Below are 15706 nucleotides of genomic sequence, written 5' to 3'. Positions count from 1 at the left end.
GTGTGTGTGTGTGTGTGTGTGTGTGTGTGTGTGTGTGTGTGTGTGTGGGCGAAATAAAACTGCAAGCTGTCAGAATACTGTAATAGAGACTGGTTGCACTTTGGGAATTTGAGCCAAAACACTGAAAGTGTGTTGCCGACCACACAAACACTCACACAACAATTGAGTACAGAGGATGTGATCTAGCAGGAAAGTGCGTGTGTCTGTATGTTCATGTGTGGGAAATCTACACATAACTTGTAGAACAAGTAGAAAAACAGACATTGATTTTTTTTTAATTTTCTTTTTTTATTATGATTGTATAAAATATTTGATTCTATGTAAGGAAACTACTGTCGAAGAATATTGGGACCCAAACGTGTATCTGATGGTTGCACAACATGAAAGGGCAGGAGATCAAAGTTAACAAAATGTATCTGCTGGGGACCATGAGTGTCTATTCCAAATTTTACAGTAATCTATCCAAAAATTGTTGAGATGTTTTAGTAGTAACAGAAGATGCTAATGATGCTAAAGGAAAAGTCAGGAGATCACCAAAGTCATTAGAATACAACCTCTTGAGACCATGATTGTTGAGATATTTCAGTGTGGAGCAAAGTTGTCATGCCTGGAACAAGCATGGCTAAAAATAAGTGAAGTTCTTGGAAAAAAAATACAACAAGATGTGCAAAGATGCATCAAAATGTATTTTGATACAAAATACCCCTCAAATAAATGTATCAAAATAAAATACAAAATACTGGTGCCAGAAAATGTAACAAAATACAATACATGTATTTTGTATTTAAAATATAGGAAATACTTTTTTCTGGATTTTCCGTTTTCTCACAATTTGGTATAGCAGAGCATTCAGGTTTGGGCTATATAATATAATATAATTATATATAATGTACACAAAGCTCTGGTGAACCCCACAAAAAGGAAGAACAGTCACAGACATGTTGTCCACCTGGCCAACTGTAGAATGTATGAAATAATAAAACTAAGAATACTTTCATAATATGCCTTTTAAATAAAATAAATTGGATATTTAATGTTTTTTTAACAAATGGACATCTACTGTCATAGCCTGGCTAACTGTGAACTATATTATCTGCCAGTAATTGAATTGATATGGCATTATGACATTCACATTGAGAAGATACAGCATAACTTGTAATACAGTGCAAGATTAGATGGTCAGACGTCTCTTGATAAGGTTATCATGAACATACAAGCTCCCAATCTCCCTCTTCCTATAGCTAGCTACTCGACTGATAAGTTAACTTGCTAAACACTGGCTATGCACTAGCCTAGACAGCATGCTAGCGTCATTAGCATGTTAGCATCGATCGCTAGCTTGATATTATAACCATCATCATGTATATAGACAGCATGCTAGCGTCATTAGCATGTTAGCATAAATCGCTAGCTTGATATTATAACCATCACCATGTATATAGACAGCATGCTAGCGTCATTAGCATGTTAGCATAAATCGCTAGCTTGATATTATAACCATCACCATGTATATAGACAGCATGCTAGCGTCATTAGCATGTTAGCATCGATCGCTACCTTGATATTATAACCATCACCATGTATATAGACAGCATTCTAGCGTCATTAGCATGTTAGCATAAATCGCTAGCTTGATATTATAGCCATCACCATGTATATACAATAGGCTATGTAGCCAGACCCAGACATCAATTATACATCAAGCTAGTTGACATCTGTCACACTCAGATAAAATATTTACCTTGACAGACAATCCATTGAACTGGAAGATCTGAAGACTGAACTGTGAACTGTTTTTTGATTGGTGGAGAAAGTATTTTGAGTATTTTAAATACAAAATTACTCCACTCTAAAGTATTTTGTTACAAATTACATTCGATTTTTTATCGGCCCTATCAAATACAAATTACAAAATACTCAAAGTAATTGAAATACGTATTTCACATACAAGTAATAGAAATACTGCCCATCTCTGACAACAATTAAGAGGGTTGCAGGCCTGTTTAAGGCAAAGCGTTTGCTAGAGAAAAGCACAAATATTCCATAAAGTGTCAGTGTGCCAGAGGGCTGATTAGTGATTGTGGAGCTGGCTGAATTCCAAAAGCAATGTTTGAATATTCTCTGGTGAGGGTCTGACAGACTGTTGGATGGAGGTGGGGAGAGCTTCCCTAGAGGGGTGTGCACTCTATGAAATAACATGCTGTTACAGGAGTACAACATATACACTTAGCATTCAGGACACTAAATCATACCAGCAACAAAATTTAAACTTCTTCAAACTTTTACGTCACAAACTTATATTTTCTTTTGCGGTGAGGAGTGCTCTTTAAAGTTGTTAATACTCACAAGAAAAGTTGGCATTCTATGTTTCTGCAAACAATGGGATACGCTGAATTACAAAAAAAATGTTTCATAAATACATTTCATATCAGTCTCGTATCAGGCTAGTGGGGGTGGGGGAAAAAATCGATACAGCATAGTATCGCGATATTTTGCGTGGCTATATTGTATCGATACACGGACAGCAAGTTTCGATCTTTTATGATATAAACAATTAACAAAAAAAAAAAAAAAGAAATTAGTAGAAAAATCAAATCAATTGCATTTTCAGTCCACTAGATGGTGCTGAGTTGTTTTCTGGTGAGGTCAGGAAAGGTCCCGGGTCAGCGTGATTGGTAGGAAGTTGGTCAAAACAAAGATAGACATCTGGCCTCACAACGGGGTTAAATCTGCCAACAGTAGCCAGGCTCATGGGGAGAGTGCAGCGCATAACAGGCTCTCTGCCCTTGACGTCCACGCATCGCAAGTTAAACTGAGTTATATAACTCTTATATCCTACTTATATAAGTTATAGTTCATATACTGAGTCCACACATTTGCATTTAGTTAAGTTGGACTATGTAGTAATGCAAACAGTTCAGTTTGTCAGGTTCATGCAACATTTATGACATTGTTGGTCAGTGTCTGCTTGACAATCCTATTTTGCTCCAATAAAAATGATTGAAGTGAGATGAACAGACTGAAAACTTTGTCTTATTAGATAAAACATGTTGACACAGTTTTCCTTTGGGGACATAATTTGAAGTTCAAAAAAGTAATAAATCGCAATTGAGGCCTATGTTATCGCAATACTCAGAATATCGCAGTATCGTGATAATATTGTATCGCGGGATCTCTGGTGATTCCCACCCCTACAGGCTAGCAGAAACAAAAAATGTCACGTAGTTAACGCTGATTAGTGAAATGATTAGTTAGGTTTAGGCAAGAAAACTACTTAGTTAATGTAAGAAAAACATCATGGCTTGTTTTCAAACAATAATGTAATAATGTGATGATCGTAAATATACAAAAAAGGCTTGTGGTGGACATTACTTACCAAACTTAACAACCAAACATTAAAAAGCGTCCCTTTAATCAGCATTACGTTAAACAGCATTACATTAAATATTATTATGTTAAACATCATTACGTACATTCAATTATACGGAGGTTCAGCATGCACGTGTGTGCGTAGTGCGTTTATGTCCATCTTTTGGTTAATGGGAGTGAATGATGTTGAATGAGATTAGGTAGTTATAAGTTACGTAAAACAGCGTTACATAAAACAGCGTTACATAAAACAGCGTTACATAAAACAGCGTTACGTAAAACAGCGTTGCAATGAACAGTGTTACAATAAAAAGTGATATACAATAAACGGCATTACGATAAACAGTGTTATTTTAAAACAGTGTTCCGTTAGTCAGCGTTACGTTAGTCAGCGTTACAATAAACAGCGCTACAATAAAAATTTAGAAATCGATATACAATAAACAGTGCTACGTAAAACGGCGTTACGTAATCAGGTTTGACAGCGTCATGCTAGACAGCATCACGTTAGACAGCGTCACGTTTGACAGCGTTACGTTACGTTAAAATACAGTTACGTCAATACAGCGTTACATTAGTACAGCGTTATGTTAGACAGCGTTATGTTAGACAGCATCACGTTTGAGAGTGTTACAATGAACAGCGTTACAATAAAAATCGATATACAATAAACAGCGCAACATAAAACGCCACGGCCTTACGTTTGACAGCGTCACCTTTGACAGCGTCACGTTAGACAGCGTTACAATGAACAGTGAGGAGTATAACAGGTTTAGACTGATGAGTATAAGAGTGAAAAAACGGAGGTTCAGCATGCACGTGTGTGCGTAGTGCGTTTATGTCCATCTTTTGGTTAATGGGAGTGAATGATGTTGAATGAGATTAGGTAGTTGTAAGTTACGTAAAACAGCGTTGCAATGAACAGCGTTGCAATGAATAGCGTTACAATGAATAGTGTTACAATAAAAAGTGATATACAACAAACGGCATTACGATAAACAGTGTTATTTTAAAACAGTGTTACGTTAGTCAGCGTCACGTTAGTCAGCGTTACGTTAGACAGCGTTACAATAAACTGAGCTACAATAAAAATTTAGAAATCGATATACAATAAACAGCGCTACGTAAAACGGCGTTACATAATCAGGTTTGACAGCATCATGCTAGACAGCATCACGTTAGACAGCGTCACGTTTGACAGCGTCACGTTTGACAGCGTTACGTTACGTTACGTTAAAATAGAGTTACGTTAAAACAGTTAGGTTAATACAGTTACGTTAATACAGAGTTACGTTAATACAGCGTTACGTTAATACAGCGTTATGTTTGACAGCATCACGTTTGAGAGCGTTACAATAAAAATCAACATACAATAAACAGCGCTACTTAAAACAGCACAGCCTTACGTTAGACAGCGTTACGTTAGACAGCGTTACAATGAACAGTGTTACAATAAAAATCGATATACAATAAACAGCGCAACGTTAAACGGCACGGCCTTACCTTTGACAGCGTCACCTTTGACAGTGATACGCTAGACAGCGTTTCACACAGGACAAGCTTTAGTGTGTGGTTGCGCACACGACTAGTGTAAGTGTGATAACTCATGTGTGTGTACACATCATATGTGGTAAAGCCTTTTGTATCATTACAAAACAGTGTGATTAAGACCCCTCGGGTGAAAAGTCACACACACACACACAGGCACACACATGCAGACCATGCAGCGGGAATGCTGTCCTCCAGCAATGAGGCCACTCAGAACCATTTTCATTAATTCCACGCCATTAATGAGCGAGAAAACGAAATGGAGAGGGAAAATATGGCTATCAATCGCTGGTGTTGTTGGCAGGTGTATAATGAAGTATCAGAGTCCAATTGAATTGGCCCTAATTACACCAGCCTCCAGATATTGCTTCATCTGTGCGGGTCCTATGAATGTGTGTGAGTGCATGTGTGAGAGTATGTGCAAGCAGTGCATGTGCGCTTGGGCACGCTTGTTTCGATACGAACGCATATAGATGCACTGACTCAAACATGCATCTGATTTTGGACATTTGCACACGCGCACACACACACACACACACACACACGCACACAAATACACAGACACACTCTATCATGCTTTGCTAACCTGTGGGTGGTCCATGCTCTGCGTCTCCCCACACTTAATTAGTGGAGCAGCACTTAAGAGGAAATGAGATTATATTAATTGAATTAATCTGATAATATTAGGCCACCGCTTCACTGGTGATCTATCACTTGAAACGGCAATCAGATCAGACCACGGAACACTACAGGGAGAGATGGTGTATGTCACGTGTGTGTGCATAAAAAAATGACCCTTATTAAACAGTTTTACTTTAAATGTGAATCAATCTCCCAGCACACTCAAATTATTTTGCTGCATGCCAATTTATTTGAGGATGATTTTCAGATTTTCATAATTCATTTCCAGGAAGAAAGATATACACTACCTTGCATCTATCATCTCAAAATGTATTCAGTGGTAGAAAAGAGACGGAAAATATCTTCAGGCTTCTGTAGGACCTCTCAGGCCTTTCATCCTCTCCTCCCAGCAAAGTCCTCCCTCCCTGCAGAGTCGTTCGTATACCGTGGTGATGTAAAGAGCAGAGCATCTGTGATGATGTAACGGTTTAATTTGCTCACTACAGAGACTGTACAGATAAATAGATCGACCCTCATAAAGGGGCAGAGGTAAAGCAAACATTTAAAGTTTAAAGGCAGGATACTGTCTTTGTTCCTATTCAGATTTTAATACACAAGATGGGGACGATGTGCCCAAAGTGTTTGTCTATTACAAAAACTTCTATGAAAAGCTACTACACTGACCTGCTGCTTCTTAAAAACAACAGCTTGCACTGCAACGTACAATCCATCCATCCATTTTCCTCCGCCTATCCGGGGTCGGGTCGCGGTGGCAACAGGCTAAGCAGGCTGACCCAGACCTCCCTCTCACCGGCAACATGTTCCAGCTCATTCTGGGGGATCCCGAGGCGTTCCCAGGCCAGCTGGGAGATGTAATTCCTCCAGCGCGTTCTGGGTCTTCCCCGGGGTCTCTTCCCAGTTGGACGTGCCTGGAAAACCTCCAGTGGGAGGCGTCCAGGAGGCATCCTAATTAGATGCCCGAACCACCTCAGCTGACTCCTTTCGACGCGAAGGAGTAGCGGCTCGACTCCAAGCTCCCTCCTGATGACCGAGCTCCTTACCCTATCTCTAAGGCTGAGCCCGGCCACCCTACGGAGGAAGCTCATTTCGGCCGCTTGTAGCCGCGACCTTGTCCTTTCGGTCATGACCCAGAGTTCGTGACCATAGGTGAGGGTAGGAACGTAGACCGAGTGGTAAATTGAGAGCTTTGCCTTCCGGCTCAGCTCCCTCTTCACCAAGACGGTCCGGTGCAGCGCCTGCTTTACTGCTGCAGCCGCACCGATCAGCCTGTCGATCTCCCGCTCCATCTTACCCTCACTCGTGAACAAGACCCCGAGATACTTGAACTCCTTCGCTTGAGGTAGGCACTCGTCCCCACCTGGAGGGAGCAATCCACCGGTTTCCGGCAGAGCACCATGGCCTCAGATTTGGAGGTGCTAACTCTCATCCCCACCGCTTCACATTCGGCTGCAAACCGCCCCAGTGAATGCTGGAGGTCATGATCCGAGGAGGCTAACAGGACCACATCATCTGCAAACAGCAGAGAGGCAATCCCGAGACCCCCGAACCTGACGTTCTCCGCCCCCCGGCTGCGCCTAGATATCCTGTCCATGAAAGTCACAAACAGGACCGGAGACAAAGGGCAGCCCTGGCGGAGGCCAACACCCACCGGGAACATGTCTGACTTATTGCCGAGAATGCGGACACAGCTCCTACTGCAGTCGTACAGAGACCGGATCGCCCGTTGTAACAGGTCCGGCACCCCATACTCCCGCAGCACCCCCCACAAGAACCAATGTACAAAATGAAGTTAATAACTTATTGAACTGCACATTCTGTAAAGCAACAACAATCTATCTAATAGATAGGACACAGTAGACCTCATCAACTGACTGTGTCACTATACTTAACAAAGCAATATATGCACATTTGTGCGTTTCTTGAAATTCATAGTAAATGTTTTAATTGTATTTCTTTAAATCCTGTTTAGCTGCATTGCTTCACCTTAAATTAGCTAAATGAAATAACAGTGAAGCTTTTAAAGCAATGGCAGTATTCTCTCTGACCAGCAAATACCATTTCAAATGAAGTTCCAGTACTCAGACGGAGAGGGTCGCAGTGATTCAGCAGCAGGAGGCAGAGCAGAAATCAAATCAAGTCTGCCAGTTTTTATCAGATCTGTCATGTTTTATTTTGTCTGCAAATGCGTCTGGTCCCTTCCTGCTTTGGACAGGTGACAAGCAACTTGAGATCCAACGGGGCCAATCACAACCCTTTATCTAATATTGGGTATGTGTGAGACAAAGACCTTAAAGAGGCAAAAGAGGAAGAGACGCCGTTGAGGTATTTTGATTAGATTCAGAATAGGATTTAAAAGTTAAATACCAGCTCTTTACATTCACTATCTAGTCACTTTTCTTTTTTTAGATATAGATATTCGAGGGGTATTTATGCAACACAAACCCAACAGTAGTTTCTCTTTTGGGTCATCTTGAGTGATTTCTGGAAAGACACATTGCTGTTGAGCTTTTCAAATGTCCTTTTTTTGGGACCTTGAGCTCCACAAGCCGAGTGTCATAACGTCATTTTATTGAAAGGAGGGCAGACATCTCAAACTAGACAACTCAAACCAAAACAAACTAGATTGATAAAGGGCACCAAAGGTAAGAGGAACAATATGCATTTTTGATTTTGGGGTTCAATGTCCCTTTAAAATAAATACAATTTAAACTAATTAAAACCGTAACACAACATACGGGAAACACATAACTTCAAAGTAACTTAACAACACTGTGGGACAAAAACATCTGTCTCCTTGAATTCCTTATTCAGTCTATACTGCGTCATCACACCCCCGGAGAAGTTTCACTGAGTTCTGATAATAATAGGGATTCGTTTACATTGTAGTTAGGTAAAAGTCCAGTGAGCCTTGTGCATCAGTATCAGACACCGAGGGGCCGTGACAAAGCATCGGTATTTGACACGGTGAGAACGAGCTGTTGGATTAGACAGCAGTAGTTTGAGCTAGGTTGCCCCTAATAAACTGGCTTCTGAGTGTATTAAATCCATATTAAATCCTGCAAATACAATAAATGAAGACATGACAGTACAATTTATAGTGGAGTGGCATAGCACAGTAAAAACTAAGAATACTTAGTCAGCCAGTGACAAAAGGATACAAATATTATAACAGAATAATAGCAGACTCTACAAAAAGATAATGAAAGAGGAGGAGTGAAAGGTCGACCTCCTCATTCCATGCTGGATAACTCCTGCCCTTATTTTATGGATCCAAAAGCTTACAAATGGGTTTTTGTTCTCCCACCTTCCTAATGGAAGGCGGACTGTGATCAATACTCATGGCTTGAAGGAGTGAGGGATTGCTGCTATGCATCAATCTGTCAGGCCAATAAAATTACCAAATTGGGTAGGGCGTGTTTGTTTGATACCAATTCCAATTCCAGTCCCTGTAACCGTAGCTGAGCATGATGAACCTGTCCACACGCTTTGCTGTAATTTACCTCCGTGGTCTCTAAGACCGCGAGAACATGAACAGCTGAGTCTGAGTTGTGCAGATCTCTGGGATATTTAGTTCTTGCTTTGCTCACGTGTCATAGATCCTTCTCTTTTGTGGTTGTTTCATTCAGATTACACTGCATGATTTGCATCACAGGTCCTTTGGAAAAGAAGAGAGATCTGCATTTTCACTTCTCTCTGTTTCTCTCCCCCCTTCCTGGCCTTTGTGTTCAGACAGTCTGTTACTTGATAAAATCACAAGAGGGCTTTCCGTCTCCGTTCTCCCGCCTACTTTTTAATCCTCTGCCGTTTGTCAGGGTTCCCACTGTGTCATGTTCCCCGGCACTGCAGCCTCCTCCTTCTGTTCTCCACCTGCTGGCTGCTCCCAGTGATGTGAGGAACACGCTATGTCTCCTCTGAAGTGCACTCTGGCTTACTCTCCTTTCCCATGTTGTGCACCATGACTTATATATGTGAATTACATCATAGAGAGATATGCTCTTTCAACTACTGGGGATCTGTCTGTTGATGTCTTTCTATTGCCATGTATGTATATGCGTTGCCTCTCTTGGTTTTCTCCAGTTAGATTCTCTCTCATGTCATGTGCTGCACTTCTTCATATGAAACGTCTCGTGCTTTATTTGATGTATCAACGTACAGTAGCCTATACGGGCATGGTGAAGGTTAACCAGTGTACCACAACACCCAGTGACAAAACTGTGGATTTTCACATTTCACTTGCAAACACATATCTCCTTTTTTAATTATGATGGCTGAGAGTTTTGAACCATAAAGACTTTATATTTTTCTTTTTATAGTAATATTTATATTGCACACATTAAAGATTTGTAGAAACGACAAATGCCTTTTCCTGTGTGAACATATATTTTAAGATAAAAAGCTGGTCCAACATGTAAAGCTGTAAATCTGATTGAAAGCCATATTGTAGATGTACAATCAGCCCCATCTGGCCAGATACTATAGCCTGGTAGTATACAGGCTGGTTATGCAAATACCACAATATTCAGTTTCAACTTTCTTGAAATGGCAGCCAAGCCACATGAAGGATGTTTTTCAATTGATGCACACAAGTTCTTTAAACCAAAAAGTCAACCTCATTTGACAACAGGTACCACCTCCTCCTTCTAACACACAGGAAACGTCTTCTCTGACAGGGTTCGCAGTTACATAGCTGGGCACCAAGGAGTTACATCTCAAAGTTTTTATCAAAAGGCAGACTTTTAAATGTTTCAAGTAGAATATAATCCACATTTTTCATGGTCATTATTCAGCTTCTTTAAAACAAAAACTAACGTCTGACAACAATGAGCTAATGACAACACTACTTAGCCAATAGCCAATCAAATTGCAGAAGAACCCTACTTGGCATCAGATTTTTGCTGTGACGGCACTGCAACACCATTTCAAAACATTCCAGCCGCTACCCTTAAATTGTAGAATATGATGAATAACAGCAGCAAACAAGGATATTTTTTAATGACTCATTACAACTTGCCTCAAATGACCCGTCGCTTCTAGGCTGGACCACAGAGTATCTGACATGCCAGTGACTCACCAATGGAAATAATTCTTTCAGGTCATGGCCGAAAACAAAGTAGTTCATGTTTCTTACTGTGTTAAAAAGGAAAAGTGTTGATACCTGATCCAACCGACCACACAAAAACCATATATATAATATAACCATCTGACAAGCTCTTCTGACACAGAGTTTACTGGCGATGTAACACTAAATCCTCATCCCACCCCCTACTCCCGCTGCTATCACCGCTGTGCAGAGTGCGTCTGGATCAAATGTGTCCCCAGAGTGTTGCTAATGTTGATTTAATCTCGATTCATGACCTCCCAGCCCTCCCCACCTCACCAGGGTCATGGGAAGGGGTGGTGGTGGAGGCGGGGTCAAAAGTCACAGTGAGAGATCAACGAGGCCCTCACAGATTAAATCAAGCCTTGTCTTCGTAGGACATAGATCACATGGAGGTCAGATTGAGTGAGAGAATGACTCAGTGATTGAGGGAATGAAAATGAATCATCTTCACCCACATCTCTCCATTTCTACACCTGTCTCCTTTCCTCTCACACCTCCCCTTTGAATGAACCCCTCCATATCTCTCTCCCATTCTTTCCCGTCTCTCTCACCATAACAAACGAATAAACCAACACGGTAGCGTGCCACTATTGGAGTGAGCGTGAGAGTGTGCATCCCTACATTGTGTCATAATCAGCGCAAACTTGATTTATGACTTCTTTTCCCAGCTGTCTAAATGGTGTCTGACTGATGGGAGCTGTCACACGCTCATTTTCACACAGCTCTTCATTGTTCTGGCGTTAGCGTGTTCCGGATCATACGTGTCTTTCAGTTCTCGTCTTGACCTGTGAGGGATCTGTTTTGGAGAAACGTATTCATGCACAGTCTTTTTTTACAGAATAATGGTATAAATATATTAGTACCCATAGCTTTTACTTCCAGTAAAAATAAATGTACTAGCCGCTGTGGTAGTGGTTGTGTTAATGGTAATACTAAAAAGTGCTTACTTTACACAGAAGGAAAGACAAATGAATATGTTAGTCTTTATTATTTATTAATTTATTCTTAAAATACTGGCTAAGAACAGTTTAGCTTAAAAGACCCCTTCCATTTTCTAAACTCTTCTTTGTCTCTCCTTTCCTTTCCCCTCCTCTCACGTTTTCCCTCCGTTAGCGAGAAACAAGTGCGACAGGCCCTGCTGAAGGAGCTGTCAGCTATGGCCTCCAACATGACCATCATCCCTAGCCTCTGAATGTGTGTGTGCATGTGTGTGAGTGTCCAGCCATGGGTCCAGCCCATCCATTACCAGAGCCAGCAGCAGCGTGTGTGTCTCATTCATAATAGATTCCCTGACCAGTACCTGAGTTGTATATCAGCCCCACTATGAAGGGGTCAGGGATTACACCCTGATGGAGACGGAGATTTGGGGAGAGAGGGAGGGGAAGGACGGACGAGGTGTCGTGAAAGGTTACACTTTTTAACGAACAATATCTGGTGTCTGAGATCTAAAGTCTAACCCGTTTCATATGAAACCAGATTCACTATTAATACTCCGACGGCCCAGTCGAATTAAAAACATTGTTGAAACAGAAGTTATGTTTAAGGTGTTGGACTATATAGTAACTTGTTACAGTGAATTATAACCATGCAAAATACTGATTGGCCAACTCCTTCTCACTCAAAATTCATCAAATACCGTCACTTGGCTAGTGGCCCTCAGTGTTTCATACTGTTGCACCAGGCTGTCAGCTGACTCCAATGTAAACCCATCCACCTCATTATTAGACATCATCCGAGGGGAGGTCGGATGGGTCAAACTAACTCAGGACTTTCTTCTAAATCCTGTCCTTAATGACATACATACGTTACAAAACGCGTGACTTGCCCAAGGCCCAACATTGACATGGACTGAAGGAGCCAGGGATTGAACCCGACTACCCGCCCTTCCTCTGAGCCACAGCAGCTAATATCTTTATATAAATAATAGTTGTTAGCTTCTATATTTATGTTTTGAATCCAAAATACTGCTCCTTTAAATAACACCAGTTATTGTAAGAAAATGCTATTATTTCACATGACAGACATAGTGGGTTTTACCCAAACAATGACCTTTTCCTAAGCCCAACCAAGTAGTTTTGGTACGTATGTAAACCTGAAAACGAATTAAACTTCGATTAAATGGTAGTGGACGAGTTGGGAGGGAGAATGTGTTGGACTAGGAGGAATGCATCTCAAACACTTGAGACGTGACAGGATGCATTGAGAGCTGGAATGTACCTCCCAAAACACACCTGCCAGTTGGTGGGTTTAGGGTTCAGGGTTAGGAAAATGGAGGAAAAACTGATGGCAATGGTCAACAATTACCTGATCCTCTACAACAGACTTTAACAAGCTTCTGGGACTTGAGATAGTTAATGGATGCATTAAATGGCGATTAAGTGGCGATTGTGGCTCAGTGGAGAGCAGGGCCGTCCTTCAATCAGAGGATCGGCAGTTCGATCTCCGGCTCCACTAGTTGCATGTTGATGTGTCCTTGAGCAAGACACTTAACCCCAAAATGTCTCCTGTAGCTGTGCGCTGGTGTATGAATGTGATAGAATCTGAATTGTAAGTCGCTCTGGATAAAAGCGTCTGCTAAATGACTGTAGTGTAATGTAGTGTAAATCACAGCGCTCAAAAGAAATGAGCGCTTTGTCGTGCACTGTTTTTGGTGGTAAAGTACTTGGAGCAAACCTGAAGCTTGCAACTGAAGTATTGTCGGATCATGACTCCAGGTCTAGGACTGGCGCTACCTTTAGCTGAGGAAGACGTAGAGCTAAACCTCCAGTGAGTTGGACTTGGTCATGAAATGGGAGGAGGGGTTGTCTGTAATTGTGCAGTTAAGAGATGAACAGATGCCTCCCCTGCATTCCATTTTTAACACCTCTATTTACTTTAATGGTCTCTTCTCAACATGTCCAAATCAATTACATAGACTGGCCTGGAACCACGGCCGCTGCATGTGACGCTATGGAAGCACATACACATGAACACACACCTACACACAGTGTTGGAAGTCATTTGTTCTTTCAATGAAATGAGCAAAGTATGCAATTGCAGGGTGAACCGAGGTGCAAAAGCACATGAGTTATGACCGTAGCAACGTATGCACATGTACATTTACTGCTTCTGTGTGTGTGTGTGTGTGTGTGTGTGTGTGTGTGTGTGTCCTTGTGTGTGTGTCCACATCTACACATAGTCAGAGAGCAGTGGGAGGAAGCCGGCAGCATCCATAGAATATTTTATTCAGCTAGTTTTTATTTACCTCATCTAGCATTTGGGTGCTGCCAGGCTGCCCAGCTCTGATTGCAACTGTTCTGCCTTTACCCCCGAACACACACACATTTGCACACACTTGCATACACCCGTAAATGTGTTAAAATCACATCAGAGCTGTTGGTCCGCAGCGTCTAAAAGGCAGAGGAAGTAGCAGGACTTGATTTTGGGTCTTAGTGATGCTTTGGATTGGTCAAAGCATCTTGTTCAAAAAGGTCACATCGGTTTACTTCACCTGAGAATAATTTTTCCTTAATACCTTCAAAGTTCAAACACTTAATAGAAGCTTAGAGGCTCACACAGCATGAAGTAGTAGTAGTATGGCCTCAGTCTTGCTTAGAATTCAATATAAAGTTGTGTGGATGAGAACAATGCTCGTCCACACAACATGCATTTGTAATCATTTGGCCCATTAAAGCATTCGGCAGTGATGACCCATAGTTCGATGAAACTAACGACCAGCAAGTAAACGCTTATTTTCTTGTTAAATCTTATAATAATTTTGTCCAGAATTGGCAAATAAAAGTAACATTGCCTGTCACAGTTCCCCAGTGTCCAAGGTGACATGTTGCATATTTTCTCCCTAACCCACAAATATTCAGTTTATGACATAAGACAAAAGAAAATGCTCCAATTTGAGAAGCTGGGACTTGATCATGTTCAACGTTGTAGCTTGAAAAATGACTTGAAGGACTAATGGAATATAAAATAGTAGCCAATTAATTTTCTGTCAGTTGACTTATCGAGTTCTTGTTTCCGCTCAATCATCGTCTCTAAAAACGTGTAATGTAGCCATACTTTTCTAGAGGTTACTCAAAGTTAAAGCTTTGGGTTTTGTGTGTACCACTTCATGTCAGTTGATGCAGCCAAACATCTCAAATTGGTCGAAACAGATAAAGCTTCCGCTCTAATTCTACCTGCTCTGTTTTTGTTTCTTTTAACCTCCTGCTCTGTCTCGTTGGGGAGCAATCCAAAACATGAATGAGAAAGCAAGTCCTTTTCTTGTCCAACACAAAACTGACATGCATACAGCACACACACACACACACACACACACACACACACACACACACACACACACACACACACTCACAAAGCTGCGAGTTACACTGGTTTCCTGGCAGGATTTCCTTGACGGACTTGTTGAGTATAAAAATTTCATGAGCTGCTGCTGTAACTTTCATTTTCCTTTATTCACTGTAGACCAACAAGTACACTTAGGCTCACACACACAGGAACAGCACTGTTGGGATCATTTGGACCACTGCACATCCAAACCGTTCTCTTACAAATGACATTCATGTGCAATAGTGATTTACCTTCATGTACCTTCATGTGTTGTGTTCAACATCATCTTCCCGTGCCAGAAGTAGTGTAGTGAAAAAAAGGTCTGCTGAAAGTTACTCAACTCTATAACCCCTGATTGTGCATTGTATTAGTTTGCTTTGAATACAAATATCCATGCTTTTAATTTGTCGAACATACACTTGTTGCTGACATGGTGTGTGTGTGTGTTCCGGTTTGTATAATAGTCTAATTTGTGCAGTGGCGGGCCGTGCATTTTATACCTGGGCCTTCAGTGCTGTCCTGCAGCTGAAACACCACCTAATAATCTCATTATGACGTGCAAGCTACGGTTATTTGTTTCTAGGGGTGTAATACTACACGTATTCATATTAAACCGTTCGGTATGAGGCTTACAAACCGAACAATACATTTGAATAATACTAGTGCATTTGGAAAATGCAGAAGCTTAAATTGTGGGAAATATAATGTTTTTGGTGGACTGCG

Source organism: Anarrhichthys ocellatus, unplaced genomic scaffold (assembly GCF_004355925.1).
Source record: "Anarrhichthys ocellatus isolate YVR2014 unplaced genomic scaffold, GSC_Weel_1.0 scaffold76, whole genome shotgun sequence".
Classification (NCBI taxonomy): domain Eukaryota; kingdom Metazoa; phylum Chordata; class Actinopteri; order Perciformes; family Anarhichadidae; genus Anarrhichthys; species Anarrhichthys ocellatus.
This window is presented reverse-complemented; position numbering follows the sequence as displayed.